General features: G+C 39.6%; 1 pseudogene; it reads left to right on the forward strand.

Annotated features, from left to right (window-relative positions):
• The window catches only part of LOC139831721 (uncharacterized), a 37,583-nt pseudogene extending 36,714 nt beyond the window's left edge, over nucleotides 1-869 (forward strand).
• The last annotated feature ends 14,709 nt before the right edge of the window (nucleotides 870-15,578 follow it).

The following is a 15,578-nucleotide window of genomic DNA, read 5'->3' on the forward strand; positions in this document are numbered from 1 at the left end:
AGTCCCGAGACTGCACGAACCTCCGCACTAATTCTGCTCTGTCGGATGCATCCGTTGTCCGTTCTGGACGAATAAGATGTCCAAATTGTTCGGCTTGAAATTATCTACAACTTTGTAGTTTAAGACTTTTTCATTGGACGTCTTTTTGATGGAGTTCAGAAGCGATCTTGGAAAAGTGTTCAGCAAGGACAGATTCCGGGAAATTCCAGATTTCACCATAATGAGCTATTTCCTTCCATATTTGCCTATTTCCTGCACAACAAAGTTGAAACCAAGAACTTGTGCACTTTTGCAACTATTAATAGGTTAGTCCCTTAAAACATATAGTAATTGGTGTAAAACAAGCATGAAACATCAAAATTATAGATACGTTTGCGACGTATCAGTGCGTGAAGATGTAGAATATGATTCCGCAAGTGATTTTGATGAAGATACATTGGCCCTTATTGCTGCACGTGATGGAGCCAATTATGATTCTAAAAGAGGGATGGAGGTAATGGGAGCTGAAACTGCTGATCAATACAAGAGCCTAGTTTCACAACGTGTGTTAAGTGTGCAATTGAGCTGAGCATGATCAACACAACAATATGTTTCAAACAAGAGGCGTTGTAAAAGATCGAGCTATACGGATCATCACCGATTGAGGGAGTTGTAATAATCTGGCTAGCCTTGACATGGTGGAGAAGCTTGCTCTACCTACAAGACAACCTCCATATCCATACTACATTCAATGGTTTGAGAGTTCTCGTAAGCTCAAGGTAACAACAACAACACGTGTGCATTTTACTATTGGTACATATTCTGATTTTGTTGATTGTGATGTTGTACCTATGCAAGCTTGTTGTTTGTTACTTGGTAGACCTTGGTAATTTGATAGAGAATCTGTTCGTAATTGTAAAACTAATCACTATTCTATCATGCATGATGGAAAGAAAATTGGTCTCAAACCTGTGAATCCTAAAGAAATTCTTGCTAGAGCTAGTAGAGTAAAAATGAGGAGAAACATAAGAGTGAAAATCAGATTGTTGCTGCAGATTTTGTACCACATAAGAATATTTCTAAATCTGATTCTAATCATGCTACTGCAATTCCTTTGAAGAATCCTTGTTTTCTTGCTAGCAAATCTGATATTGCTGAACTTGATGTGCACAATACTCAAAGTTATGCAATTATTTGTAAGAAAGTTTTGTTTTCATTTGAGAATATGCCTCCTTCTTTGCCACTTGCGGTTGCTAACCTTTTGCAGGAATACATGGACGTGTTCTCACAAGATGTTCCACCTGGATTATCACCTATTCGTGGGATAGAACACCAAATTGACTTGATTCCAGGAGCTTCGCTGCCCAACCGTGCACCATATCACACTAATCCTAAAGAGACCAAAGAGATTCAACGATAAATTCAGGTTCTACAAGGTGAAGGTTACATTCGTCAGTCTCTTAGCCCATGTGTTGTTCCTATTATTTTGGTACCTAAGAAATATGGTTCCTCACGCATGTGTACTGATTGTAGAGCTATTAATAATATTACCATTCGATGTCGTCACCCTATATCATGTTTGGATGATATGCTTGATGAGTTGACTGGTTCTATTATGTTCTCTAAAGTTGATTTGTGTAGTGGTTAGCACCAGATTTGTATGCAATTAGGAGATGAATGGAAAACATCGTTTAAAACTAAGTTCGGCTTATATGAGTGGTTAGTAATGCCTTATGGTTTAACTAATGCTCCTAGTACTTTCATGAGACTAATGAACGAAGTTTTACGTGCTTTTACTGGACGATTTGTGGTAGTATACTTTGATGATATTCTCATATATAGCAAATCTTTGGAGGATCATTTGGATCTTTTAGTACTGTTTTCAATGCTTCACGTGATGCACATTTGTATGGTAATCTTGAGAATTGCACCTTTTGCACAAATTGAGTTGCGTTTCTTGGCTATGTTGTTACTGCACAGGGTATTGAAGTTGATCCAGCCAAGATTGAAGCAATTGAGAATTGGCCGCAGCTCAAGACGGTCACACGAGTGAGGAGTTTTATTGGCCTCGTTGGGTTTTATAGGCGCTTTGTGAAAGATTTTGGATACATTGCTGCGTCGCTGAATGAGCTTACAAAGAAAGATGTGCCCTTTTTTGAGATGTGAAAGATGTGCCCTTTGTGTGGGGCGATGCTGAAGGAGATATGCCCAAGAGGCAATAATAAAAGTGGTTATTATATATCTTTATGTTTATGATAAATGTTTATATGTCATGCTATAATTGTATTAACCGAAACATTAGTACATGTGTGATATGTAAACAACAAAGAGTCCCTAGTATGCCTCTTAACTAGCTTGTTGATTAATGGATGATTAGTTTCATAATCATGAACATTGGATGTTATTAATAACAAGGTTATATCATTGTATGAATGATCTAATGAACACACCCAATTAAGCGTAGCATAAGATCACGTCATTAAGTTATTTGCTATAAGCTTTCGATACATAGTTACCTAGTCCTTATGACCATGAGATCATGTAAATCACTTATACCGGAAAGGTACTTTGATTACGTCAAACGCCACTGCGTAAATGGGTGGTTATAAAGGTGGGATTAAGTATCCGGAAAGTATGAGTTGAGGCATATGGATCAACAGTGGGATTTGTCCATCCCGATGACGGATAGATATACTCTGGGCCCTCTCGGTGGAATGTCGTCTAATGTCTTGCAAGCATATGAATAAGTTCATAAGAGACCACATACCACGGTACGAGTAAAGAGTACTTGTCAGGAGACGAGGTTGAACAAGGTATAGAGTGATACCGATGATCAAACCTCGGACAAGTAAAATATCGCGTGACAAAGGGAATTGGTATCGTATGTGAATGGTTCATTCGATCACTAAAGTCATCGTTGAATATGTGGGAGCCATTATGGATCTCCAGATCCCGCTATTGGTTATTGGTCGGAGAGAGTTCTCACCCATGTCCACATAGTTTGCGAACCGTAGGGTGACACACTTAAGGTTTGATGTTGTAATGGTAGAACTTGAATATGGAATAGAGTTCGAAGTTTTGTTCGGAGTCTCGGATGGGATCCAGGACATCACGAGGAGTTCCGGAATGGTCCGGAGAATAAGATTCATATATAGGAAGTCATATTCCAAGTTTGGAAATGATCCGGTGCATTTATGGCAGGTTCTAGAAGGTTCTAGAAAAGTCCGGAATAAAGGCACTATGGAAGGTGGAGGGACTCCACAAGCTTGGCCGGCCAAACCCTAAGGGAGGAGTCCCAGGTGGGCTCCACCTGAGGTGGCCGGCCACCCCACCTAAGGAAAAGGTGGGAGTCCCACCTTGGGTAGGACTCCCCCCTTGAGTAGGTTTCCCACCTTTGGGAAGTTTTGGTGTTGGGGTCTTATTCGAAGACTTGGACTACAACTCTTGGGGCTTCCACCTATATAATGAGGGGCATAGGGGAGGGGGCTGACCACCACAAGCCCATAGCTTGGCCGCACCCCTAAGTGGCCGGCAACCCCCTCTCCCCAAACCCTAGCCGCCCCACTCCTCCTCCTCTCCCGCAACGCTTAGCGAAGCTCCGCCGGAGAACTCCATCGCCACCGCCACCACACCGTCGTGCTGCCGGATTCAAGGAGGAGCTACTACTTCCACTGCCCGCTGGAACGGGGAGGTGGACGTCGTCTTCATCAACACCGAACGTGTGACCGAGTACGGAGGTGCTGCCCGATCGTGGCACCGTGATCAAGATCTTATACGCGCTTTTGCAAGCGGCAAGTGATCATCTACCGCAGCAATAAGAGCCTACTCTTATAGGCTTTGGAAATCTTCAAGGGTTAGTCTCGTTCATCCCCTCGTTGCTCCCATCTTCTAGATTGCATCTTGGCTTGGATTGCGTTCTCGCGGTAGGAAAATTTTTGTTTTCTATGCAACGAATCCCTACAGTGGTATCAGAGCCGTGTCTATGCATAGATGGTTGCACGAGTAGAACATAATGGTTTTGTGGGCGTTGATGCTCTTGTTGTCTTTAGTTTGAGTACTTTGCATCTTTGTGGCATAGTGGGATGAAGCGGCCTGGACTAACTTTACATGACCGCGTTCATGAGACTTGTTCCTCGTTCGACATGCAACTTGTATTGCATAAGAGGCTTTGCGGGTGTCTGTCTCTCCTACTATAGTGAAGATTCAATTTACTCTTCTATTGACAACACTAGTATCACCGTTGTGGTTCATGTTTGTAGGTAGATTAGATCTCTATCGAAAACTCTAAACCACGTAAAATATGCAAACCAAATTAGAGACGTCTAACTTGTTTTTGCAGGGTTTGGTGATGTGATATGGCCATAATGTGATGATGAATATGTATGAGATGATCATTATTGTATTGTGGCAACCGGCATGAGCCTTATGGTTGTCTTTAAATTTCATGTTGAGTAGTATTTCAAAGTAGTTGTAATAGTTGCTACATGAGGTGAACAACCATGAAGACGGCGCCATTAACCTTGACGCTACGCCGACGATGATGGAGATCATGCCCGAAGATGATGGAGATCATGTCTGTGCTTTGGAGATGAAGATCAAAGGCGCAAAGACAAAAGGGCCATATCATATCACATATGAACTGCATGTGATGTTAATCTTTTTATGCATCTTATTTTGCTTAGATCGCGACGGTAGCATTATAAGATGATCCCTCACATTAATATCAAGATAATAAAGTGTTCTCCCCTTGTATGCACCGTTGTACAGTTCGTCGTTTCGAAGCATCTCGTGATGATCGGATGTGATAGACTCAACGTTCACATACAACGGGTGTAAGCCATGTTGCACACGCGGAATACTTGGGTTTGCTTGACGAGCCTAGCATGTACAGACATGGCCTCAGGACAACAGAAACCGAAAGGTTGAACACGAGTCATATGGATGATATGATCAACATGACAATGTTCACCATTGAAGCTACATCATCTCACGTGATGATCGGTTTTGGTGTAGTGGATTTGGATCGTGTACCACTTAACAACTATGAGGGATGTTGTATTAAGTGGGAGTTCATTAGTAATTAGATTAAAACATGAACTAATTATCATAAACTTAGTTTGAGTAGTATTTTGAATTAATTTTGTAGTATTGGCATCCGTTTACTACAATGCGCTAGTCTTGTAATTGAGATAGAAATACTGTTAAAATCTGACAAGAAACTTTACGGATTGGTACCGTATTGTTAAGAATCAAGAATTAATTAGATCCTATTGCAAACTTTTAGTAAACCTCACATTGTTGATTCAAAGAGCTATGTTTTCAATTAGTACCTAAAGTTATCTTGTCTCCGTTCAAATCTGTTTGAAAAGTAAGGAGCTGAAAATTTAGTTTTCAGAAATAGTCAAGGTATGAGATATATGTGATATCTAAGACCTTATTGCAACATGATAGAATATAATTTGGTGAGATTACATAAACTCATAAGTTTTATGGGAATGTATGAAGGTTGAAGACGCCAGGCGTCCCAATCCTCCAACTATTGGGGAACTAATAATATTTGCATATCCATGAAGTTATCATCCTTAGTATGCACCTTTGCTAAGACTCGTCGTATCGAAGCATCACGTGATGATCGGGTGTTATAGATTCTACGTGTGCATACAACGGGTGCAAGCCAGATTTGCACATGCGAATACTAAGATTAAACTTTATGAGCCTAGCATGTACAGACATGGTCTCAGAAAGTCATCATGATACAATGGATAAAATTATGAGTGAAATTGTTCATCATATTACAAGGTTACTAATAGTAAAATCCGGAACACTTGTCATATGATGATCAACTTCATAGTAAGAACCTCAAGGTTATTGTTATTTGACCAACAAACCTAGAAGTTATTGATGTTGAAGTGTTTTTCTGAATAATGAGGAAACCTAAAAGAGAAACTACAAAAGATTATTGGCATAAAGAAAGAAAAGACTAGAAAGTCTAGCTCAGGTGTATATAAATGATATACATGTTATGGATGTATTCCTCGTTTGGTCACACAATGAAATTCTTGGGTATTTGTACTATATTGGTTGGTATGAAGTGTCATACAAAACAACGCAATACAAGAATACAATGGCCTAAGTGACTGACAAGGAATATGATAGGAATACACGTCTGGAACAAAATAAAGTGTTATTATGTTCGTCGTTGGTATTCTATCTAGCCCTTAGGATTTATAATAAAGAACTTAATAATTGTTATTTTGCTCTGGTCAAATAAAAACAATGAGTTGTTTAAATTATGACATTACTCCATGTACGATGGATAAGTTATTATAAATCTTAATGGTGAAACACACAACACGTAACACTGACGCTAAAATGCCATAAGGCAAATGATTTGAATTCCACTTATTTGTGGAACCGCCATTTAGGTCATGTTGGAAAGGAACGCATGAAGGAACTCCATGCAAATGGATTTTTGGAGTCATTTGATTTTTGAATCGTTTGGCGCTTGCAAAATCTTTTCTAAAAATAATGACTGAAACACCGTTCATAGGCCAAGAGTTGAACGGGCAACTAATTTAGTGAAAACATACATGATGATGTTTGTGGTTCACTGGACATAGTTGTGTGCGGGAGATTCTTCTACTTCATGAAAACTTCCAACAATGAATTGAGTATATATATGTGGATATATTCAATAAGGAAGAAGTTTGAAACATTTGAATAGATTCAAATAAATCTCAGCATGAAGTGGAAATCATCGTAATAGAAAAGTCAAATATCTTTGATTGGATCATTGGGAAAATATTTGAATTATGAGTTTTAGCGAACATCTAAGAGAGTTATGAAATTGTTCTACAACTCACGTTTCTTGGAGTATCATAGTGATGATGAAGTATCCAAGAGATGTATCCAAACTTTGTTGGATCAATGATGAGATAAAATATTTATACCATTATATTTTTGTGGATTATGCTTTAGAGACTATCGCTTTTATACTAAATAGAGCATCATCATGATCCGTTGAAATGACACCATACAAGTTATGGCATGGGTATGAACCCTAATAGTCTTTTCTTAAATTTTGGTATGCATAGCATAAGTAAATAAGAGTTTACAACCAAAATCGGATGAATGTCTTTGTTGGTTATCCCAGAGAATTGATTGGGAATTCTTCCCACTATGGAGACAAAGACAAAAGTGTTTGTCAATGTTTCTTATTTCTGAGAAATTGTTTCTAGCGAAGTATTTGAGTGGGAGGACAATAGAACTTGATAAGGTTTATGAACCTGAGCATAATGATCAGAGTAGCACAACATCGGAATTGGTTTCGGAAGTGGCCACGACGATCATGGCTCCCATGACTACAAAGTGTTTTAGCCATGGAGATCGAAGTACATATTGAACCTTGTAGGTATGGTTTACTTTGTGATCAAATAAATGATTTGTGGACAAAGGATTGATTTTGAATAATGATAAACCAACTACAAACAAAGAAGATATGATGGGCCCTGACTCCGTTAAAATGGCTATACGCCATGAAATCCAAGATAGATGAATACTTTTTGAAAGTAAATGGATCTATAAAAATTGATGAAGCTTGACTTGTCGAAAAGTTGTTTACGACAAAGTTCAAAGAGTTGACTATGATAAGATTAGATCTTCCGTAGCAATGCTTATAGTCTATGTGGATTATTCTAGTAATCACTACATATTTTTTTATGAGATATGCTAGTAGGATGGCAAAATACATTACTTATCAGACGTATGTAATAAAGGTGTATACAAGATACAACCAATTGTTTTGCTAGTCCGTGGAATATTAGATAGGTATACAAACTACAATTGGATGAAGTGATTATCATGGAGTTGGAATCTTCACCAGATGAAATAGTCAAAGAGTTTTTGATTTCATCAGAAACGATGAAGAGGCTTGCATTTGCAAGAAATTAAGTGGGAGCACTGAGACATATTTATAATACTTTATGTAGATGACATATAGTTGGTTATAAATGATGTAATTATATACTTGATTAAAAGGTTTCATTGAAAATTAACTTCAATGAAAGGATATGGACTGAAACATATTTAGTGTCAAGATCTATGAAGATAGATTGAAACACATAATAAGTTTTAAGTCAAAGTACATAGAATGGATATTGAAGTAGTTCAATATAGAAATATTAAGAAAATGTTCTTGTCATGTGAAGTTTTAACAAGACTTGAGTGTATGTGACACTCAATGAGTAAAAACACATGAGTGATTATAGATCACAAATAATATGTACACAATCAGATGTCATGTGCTCTTAAAAATGTTATGAGCATGTACCAGAATGATTCATGTGATGATCATTGAAAAACAGTAAGAATATTCTTGAGTTCTTAAGAAGAATCAAGGATATATATATATAGTTTTGTATGGAGAAATGACAAACAAATCACTGTAAGGTGTTGCACCGATATTTGTTTTGTCACATATGAAAATAAAAATTTCAATCTCAAATTAGACTAAGTGTTGTTTAAAAGGTAGCACGATGAGTTAGAAGTTGTCTATGTTAGATTTAGAAGAGTTCTAAATATTGTGACGGATTCTACAAAAGAAGGCAGAGTATGTCATTGTTTTGACAATGACAAAGGATGTTAAGTCAAGAGGTTCTTTTAGAACTTGGTGTAGTTCCGACAGAGTCAGAACTTTGAAGCTATATTGTGTGTGACAATATTAGTGACATATTTCAGACCGCGGAATTAAGGTTCCACCAGAAGACCAAACATATTTAATGCTGACTCATTTGGAAATGAGTGATGAGTTGAGACGCAAATGAATTACAAAATACATACGGTTCTGAGCATGTCAGATCCGTTGACTAAAACCTCTCTCGTGAGCAAAACATGATAAAGCACTGGAAGGCCAAGGTGTTATATCTTTACAATGTAATCTAGATTATTGACTTTAGTGCAAGTGGGAGACTGAAGGAGATATGCCCAAGAGGCAATAATAAAAGTGGTTATTATATATCTTTATATTTATGATAAATGTTTATATGTCATGCTATAATTGTATTAACCGAAACATTAGTACATGTGTGATATGTAAACAACAAAGAGTCCCTAGTATGCCTCTTAACTAGCTTGTTGATTAATGGATGATTAGTTTCATAATCATGAACATTGGATGTTATTAATAACAAGGTTATATCATTGTATGAATGATGTAATGGACACACCCAATTAAGCGTAGCATAAGATCACGTCATTAAGTTATTTGCTATAAGCTTTCGATACATAGTTACCTAGTCCTTATGACCATGAGATCATGTAAATCACTTATACCGGAAAGGTAATTTGATTACGTCAAACGCCACTGCGTAAATGGGTGGTTATAAAGGTGGGATTAAGTATCCGGAAAGTATGAGTTGAGGCATATGGATCAACAGTGGGATTTGTCCATCCCGATGACGGATAGATATACTCTGGGCCCTCTCGGTGGAATGTCGTCTAATGTCTTGCAAGCATATGAATAAGTTCATAAGAGACCACATACCACGGTACGAGTAAAGAGTACTTGTCAGGAGACGAGGTTGAACAAGGTATAGAGTGATACCGATGATCAAACCTCGGACAAGTAAAATATCGCGTGACAAAGGGAATTGGTATCGTATGTGAATGGTTCATTCGATCAATAAAGTCATCGTTGAATATGTGGGAGCCATTATGGATCTCCAGATCCCGCTATTGGTTATTGGTCGGAGAGAGTTCTCACCCATGTCCACATAGTTTGCGAACCGTAGGGTGACACACTTAAGGTTTGATGTTGTAATGGTAGAACTTGAATATGGAATAGAGTTCGAAGTTTTGTTCGGAGTCTCGGATGGGATCCAGGACATCACGAGGAGTTCCGGAATGGTCCGGAGAATAAGATTCATATATAGGAAGTCATATTCCAAGTTTGGAAATGATCCGGTGCATTTATGGCAGGTTCTAGAAAAGTCCGGAATAAAGGCACTATGGAAGGTGGAGTCCCGGAGGGACTCCACAAGCTTGGCCGGCCAAACCCTAAGGGAGGAGTTCCAGGTGGGCTCCACCTGAGGTGGCCGGCCACCCCACCTAAGGAAAAGGTGGGAGTCCCACCTTGGGTAGGACTCCCCCCTTGAGTAGGTTTCCCACCTTTGGGAAGTTTTGGTGTTGGGGTCTTATTCGAAGACTTGGACTACAACTCTTGGGGCTTCCACCTATATAATGAGGGGCATAGGGGAGGGGGCTGACCACCACAAGCCCATAGCTTGGCCGCACCCCTAAGTGGCCGGCCACCCCCTCTCCCCAAACCCTAGCCGCCCCACTCCTCCTCCTCTCCCGCAACACTTAGCGAAGCTCCGCCGGAGAACTCCATCGCCACCGCCACCACGCCGTCGTGCTGCCGGATTCAAGGAGGAGCTACTACTTCCGCTGCCCGCTAGAACGGGGAGGTGGACGTCGTCTTCATCAACACCGAACGTGTGACCGAGTACGGAGGTGCTGCCCGATCGTGGCACCGTGATCAAGATCTTCTACGCGCTTTTGCAAGCGGCAAGTGATCGTCTACCGCAGCAATAAGAGCCTACTCTTATAGGCTTTGGAAATCTTCAAGGGTTAGTCTCGTTTATCCCCTCGTTGCTCCCATCTTCTAGATTGCATCTTGGCTTGGATTGCGTTCTCGCGGTAGGAAATTTTTTGTTTTCTATGCAACGAATCCCTACAGATGCACAACAAGAAGCCTTCGTGATATTGAAAGATAAGTTAACACATGCTCCTTTGCTTTGACTTCCTGAATTTAATAAGACTTTTGATCTTGAATTTGATGCTAGTGGAATTGGTCTGGGAGGTGTGTTATTACAAGAGGGTAAACCTGTTGCATATTTTAGTGAGAAATTGAGTGGACCTAGTCTGAACTATTCTACTTATGATAAATAATTATGTGCACTGGTTCGGACATTAGAAACTTGGCAACATTATTTATGGCCTAAATAATTTGTTATGCATTCTGATCATGAATTTTTGAAGCATATTCGTAGTCAAGCTAAGTTGAATCGCCGCCATGAAAACTAGATTGAATTTATTGAATATTTCCTTACGTTATCAAACACAAAAAGGATAAAGATTATGTTATTGTTGATGCTTTGTCGCGCCGTTATACTATGCTTTCTCAACTTGACTTCATGATTTTTGGATTATAAACTATAAATGAACAATACTTGTATGATGTTGATTTTAAAGATATGTTGCTGAATTGTAGAGATGGTAGAACATGGAACAAATTCGTCCTTAATGATGGATTTGTGTTCCGTGCTATCAAGTTATGCATCCCAGATAGTTTTGTTTGTCTTTTATTGTTGCAGGAGGCAGATGGAGTAGGATTGATGGGCCACTTTGGTGTGAAGAAGATGGAAAATGTACCTGCTGCACACTTCTTTTGGCCACCCATGCGTCGAGATGTTGAGAGATTCGTGACACGCTGCACTACTTGTCAAAAGCTAAGTCTCGACTTAATCGACATGGTTTATATATGCCTCTTCCTATTACTAGTACCTTGGGAGGATATTTTAATGGATTTCATTTTGGGATTGCATCGTACACATAAGGGGAGGGATAACATTTTTGTTATTGTGGATCGGTTTTCTAACATGGCACATTTTATTCCTTGTCACAAGACTGATGATGCTACGCATGTTGTTGGTTTGTTCTTTCGTGAAATTGTTTGTTTACATGGTGTGCCAAATACTATTGTTTCTAATTGCAATACTAAGTTTTTTTAGCCACTTTTGGAGATGTTTATGGGATAAGTTGGGGACTAAATTGCTATTTAGTACTACATGCCATCCCCAAACTGATGGACAAACTGAAGTAGTACATAGAACTTTGTCAGATATGTTGCGGGCTATTTTGAAGAAGAACTTAAAATTGTCGAAGAATATTTAACTCATATTAAATTTGCTTAGAATCATTCGCAACATTCTACCACTAAGATTTGCCCATTTGAGATTGTCTATGGGTTTATTCCTCGTGCACCTATTGATTTGTTGCCATTGCCATCTTCGGTGCAAAATAATGTGGATGCTACTCAACGTGCTGAATTGATATTAAAATTGCATGAGACTAGTAAAGACAACATAGAACACATGAATGCTAACTATGAAATTGTTGGGAATAGAGGGAGAAAGCATGTTATGTTTGATGTTGGTGATCTTGTTTGGTTGCATTTGCGCAGAGATCATTTTCCCGATTTGCGCAAGTCTAAGTTAATGCAATGCGCTTCTGGTTATTTTAAGGTGTTAGAGAAAATAAATGATAATGCATATAACTTGAGCTTCCTGCAGATTTTGGTTCGGTTAGTCCTACATTTAACATTGTAGATTTGTACTCTGGTGAAAAAGATGAGATTGCGTCGATGACGACTTCAATTCAAGAAGGGGAGAATGATAAGGACATCCCATCTATTGATACAACTGCTGTACCTACAGCTTCACAAATACAAGGACCAATCACTCGAGCTCGTGGCAAATAACTTAACTATCAGGCACTTTCATTTCTTGGAACTATTCCTCGCGTATATGAGCATATGATGCTGCCTAAATCAGATGTGTTTGTTACTCTTAGGAATGATGGACCTAGCATGGACAAGAGGGACAAGCTTTGGAGCATGATCGTGCATGGAGATGTCACCAAACATGTGAGGATTGAAGAGGACGCTTCGATTGAAGATTTCAGAACTTCGAAGCCTCCATAGTGATGAAAGAAGAGCTTGGATGAAATATTCAAGATGATACTTCATAATTTTGTCCTAAGTATGATATGGTCTTGCGTCACCTTTAGTTTTGGGCGAGGCCTATGTCAAATTCTCAGGATTTAAGTCAGCTACTTTTTAGAGTCCGTATTGAAGGAGAAAGACTATCTAGAGGTCGGTTCGGCCACCATACCTAGGGCTGACCGAAACCCTCTCCTTTTACTTCTTAAATACCTCCTTACCCATCACGTTTAGACTCGGATTTTGATTAGACTAAAAGTTAGCCATTGCTGCAACTCTCTTGTACTTCTTTTGAGGCCAACGCCCAGAACAAGACCGACTATTCGGAATCCCACCTTTTAAATACAGTTTTCATCAATATCCACAATATTCTAATTGCAATATTAGTTCTTACCTGTTCTCGATTTCAGGTAGGAATTAAGACCTTTTGGTCAGGATGATCGTGCATCCGCAAGATCAGTAACTCCCGGAGATTGTTCTAACAATTGCATTGGCGCACGAGCTTTGCACGTGTAGTTGGATCGTCAAACACGAACTCCACCAACAAATCGACGTATCAGCATCTCATCAAAAGATCAGACACCTTTGCCCTATCATTGGGAGAGCAGATCAGGAGGCGAAGTGCTGGGTGAGCTGCCGGTGATCGATTACCAGAGGGATCGATTGGGCTTGCGACTCCCTAGGAGATGCACATATTATGGTTTAGACAGTTAAGAGTGTACTTTGTTATATTGTCGCAGTTTTTGGTGTTGTCGAAAAATTGTAGAACATCTTATATTACGTATCGGAGGGAGTACTTATGAGGCTCTCACTAGCAACTAGATTTCCTTTAGTCAGTCAGTAGGCTGATTGTTTTGATGCACTTATTAGGTTCTGGTCGATTAGCTACTGGAGTCTTTGGAAGCTACTAGGCTCTCAGATTTAGTTGCCATATTATCTTGAACACTTACCATGTTCTGACTAGCTACCTGTCAGATTCTTTAGAAGGTAGCCATCAGATTATTCTGAACACTTACCAGGTTTTTACTACCTAGCTACCATCTTTTTTCGAAGGCTCTACTATACTCTGCAATCCAACTGCCGGCTTTTTCCTAACGCTAACTGAGTGAGCCTAGAGAATATCTCTCCCTCACATGGATGGATAAATCTCAATCTTCATTCATGCAACCTAACAAGTACCTTCTGAAGTACCTAAAAGACACCTTTATGACCACCCTGGTATTATATGACAGCTGATGCCGCAAAGTATTCTTTCGATGCCAAGGAGTAACATAATCTCATGGTCTAAGGAATAGGTTAATTGACATGAAAAAACTTTAGCCATATGAACTTTGTGATGTGGTCTAATTGCTTTGCTTATTTGGGTCTGATCATCACATCATTCTTCCAGTGATATGATCCAAATCATAACCATGGCTAACCAACAAGCTAGCTAAGTAGAAGCTTTACTACGACATAGTGTTGTTTATAAAAGAAAAATGTATTATGTTTCTGTTAATACAATTCTAGCATGAACTATAGACATATACCATGAACAAGAAATATGATATTAACAAAATTATTATTGCCTCTAGGACATGTTTCCAACATGGCCTTCTTTGGAGCTCCAGTCACTCGGTATAGCATGTATTCCCATAGTATCGAATCCCTTCACGCCATGCAATGGGCATAATTGACGGTGCCACGACACGAAGAAGATCTCCAGGAGTCTGGCACCTCTACGGATGACTCAATGGGGGTAGAGGGTAGAGGAGGGGGCGCGCCTTCACCGTCAAGCGGTAGGACTGCCGGGACCTAATGTCATGCGTTTGGCTAGGCGGCAGTGCATACTGAGCGGGAGCCGTTAGCGTCACACCCATCTGCACTCTGTGATTGGCCAATACTTCCTTGTGAGGCATTGTTCCTATAGTTTTTCGGCCATTTTGAAGCCGGTGTAAGCTACTGGCGACGCTCACTAGATTTATAGACGAGCCGCAGGAGGTACAAATGCAACTAGACGACGAGAACAATATATGGGAAAAGGGAAAGACAACAGGAAAACCAGGAATCAAGCGGGAATATATCACAGACACTTTGTATGAAATAAACGGCCTACAAACACATTGGGAAAAAATTGTTTGGATTTTATGAGGTTTTGTATTATCGACCGCCTCTTTTCGTGGAGCAAATGAAAGGAACATTTGCAAACGGTCCACTTTTTGTTGGACGTGAGCATTTTTTCACATCACACGCCGAAAATGTCTTCAGTGTGTCATGGTGAGCTTTAAAAGCATGATTTGTATTAGTGACGAACTCTTTTCGTCTGTAAAGGGTTAAGCTGTTAGAGATGCTCTAAGAGCATCTTTAACAGAGCCCGTAAATCCCGTCGGAACTGAACTAACAGTATAGTCACTCCGGGGACTAATTCTAGTTTAATTTAGCTCCCTAGATCGTAATATACGTGCAATATGCATGTATTTTGCCTAGTATTGTACAAATTGTAGTTTAATTATGAACGAATTTAGCTTCATTCGATGAAATCGAGTGCGATTGCAAAATTTGGTTTCCCGCGACGTTTGATTTCATCGAGTTCGGTTCACCTTTTCGGTTTCTGTTCTGCGCCATCGCTAAATCCGCAGCCAAATTGTTTTTCGGGAGACTAAACTCGTTTTTTTCGGTTCCGATAAATAGGGGCTCTGTTAGAGTTGCTCTAAGCTAGCTAGTGCACAGAGGCAACAGTCGCTCCACGGACGTCTCCGCCTACATCCTGAGCTATGTGTGTGACACGGACCTTGCGTTCTGAGATTTGTTTGTTTTCGATACAATAATCTGCTAATAGTCA

Source organism: Lolium perenne, chromosome 5 (genome assembly GCF_019359855.2).
Source record: "Lolium perenne isolate Kyuss_39 chromosome 5, Kyuss_2.0, whole genome shotgun sequence".
Taxonomy (NCBI): domain Eukaryota; kingdom Viridiplantae; phylum Streptophyta; class Magnoliopsida; order Poales; family Poaceae; genus Lolium; species Lolium perenne.